This window comes from Arachis ipaensis, chromosome B06, assembly GCF_000816755.2.
Source record: "Arachis ipaensis cultivar K30076 chromosome B06, Araip1.1, whole genome shotgun sequence".
Taxonomy (NCBI): domain Eukaryota; kingdom Viridiplantae; phylum Streptophyta; class Magnoliopsida; order Fabales; family Fabaceae; genus Arachis; species Arachis ipaensis.
Genome location: NC_029790.2, coordinates 16,363,096 through 16,363,810, shown reverse-complemented (window position 1 = coordinate 16,363,810; position 715 = coordinate 16,363,096).

Below are 715 nucleotides of genomic sequence, written 5' to 3'. Positions count from 1 at the left end.
TTTTTCTTAAATTAAAAATGTAATTTTTTATATTTTTAATAAAAAAGTTTTAATTTATAACATTAAGATGTGTCTTTATAGCACATGTAACATATAACAGCATTAATTTCGCTAGGAAACCAATTCAATATCTGTCAATTACCAGCCAACTCAAATAGGCTTAGTAACAAAAAGCCCAAATAACTAAAGAAACACCCAAAAAACTCAATAGTTACCCTAACATCATCTTTCACCTTTTAAGTTCATATTCAGAAATTCACCGCACAATCCTTCCTCTTCTTCCCTCACTCGCCACCCCTGCTGCGTCGCCGTCATCGGCCGGTGAAGTCACGTCAATGTGGAACGGCCACCAGTGCCGAGCCTTCCACTGCCAACGCTGTCATTTGCGAGCTTTGTTCCGTTCAACGTCGCTGCCGCCGCGTCGATCGATCTCTGTGTTCTCGCCAACACCGTGCCGAACAATCCGCCGCCTCCACCCAGTTCCAGGCATCGTCTTTGCCGGCGCCTCCATGCGCGTTCTGAGCGACGTCTATGCCCACCATCGTTGCCGACCTTTCTCCTTGCGGCGCTACCCGCCGCTGCGCCGTCACCCTCCCACCGTGAGTCTCATGTTTCTATTTTTATCGCGTTTGAATATATCTGTTTCTTTTTTCAAACCCTATATTGGAAGGAAGAAATAATTGGGATTTTTTTTCTTTGATTTGTGTTTAATAAT